Below are 882 nucleotides of genomic sequence, written 5' to 3' on the forward strand. Positions count from 1 at the left end.
GAATATAACAAAAAAATGATTTATGTATATAAGAATTTTTATTGTTTTAATAGTTTCGGTTGTTTATTGTTCTATGTTTGGATAAACTATGTGTAATAATTTATCTGCCGGATAAACAAAAGAGTAAAAAAGCAAGAACATAAGATAATGGTAAGAGAGTAAGACAGTCAGTTTACCGAAAGTTTACCGAAAGATGGAATAACTCAGCCTAAAGGCTTTGGCCTTACATACAAAAACTTAAGATTTAGGCGTAAATAAGAAACCAACGTGTTGGATTTGCTACTGCTTAGTCCGGATTTATAATTAGGGTGCATCACGTATGAAGCGCATGATGTATCATTTGTTCTTGTTACTCACCAAATATACAATAACAAAGAAGGATCAAACGATACATCATGTACTTTATGTGTAACTCGTAACACACCCTAAGTGTTTTAAACACTAAACCTAAACCATAAGAAATTGATCAATTACAGTCAAATGTGAGTAGAATAATTGATGATTTATCCATTTCTTATGCATTAAGGCTTAAAAACTTATTGTAGTTACGTTACAATCTTACATTACGATTTTACGGTCTCTATTGTAATTGATCGATTCGCTTGTTTTTATATCATGGTTTTAAAAGAATCCTAAAATTGTCTATATCGACTAAATTATATAATTTTTATATGACAAATACTTTTTTCTTTTTTACAGATTCGGATAATTTTTCCCTTAAATTAAAATATACGCGTTAATATAATACGTGATTGTGGAACTCCACGTTAGATGGATTTCAGTTATGAAAATAATCAAAAATTTCGAAATTGATACATTTTTTATCATTTCTTAATGTAACATGGCGTCTCAAGCCGTGAAGTTGTGACAACATTTGCTTGA

The sequence above is a fragment of the Trachymyrmex septentrionalis genome, unplaced genomic scaffold (genome assembly GCF_001594115.1).
Source record: "Trachymyrmex septentrionalis isolate Tsep2-gDNA-1 unplaced genomic scaffold, Tsep1.0 scaffold9, whole genome shotgun sequence".
Classification (NCBI taxonomy): Eukaryota; Metazoa; Arthropoda; class Insecta; order Hymenoptera; family Formicidae; genus Trachymyrmex; species Trachymyrmex septentrionalis.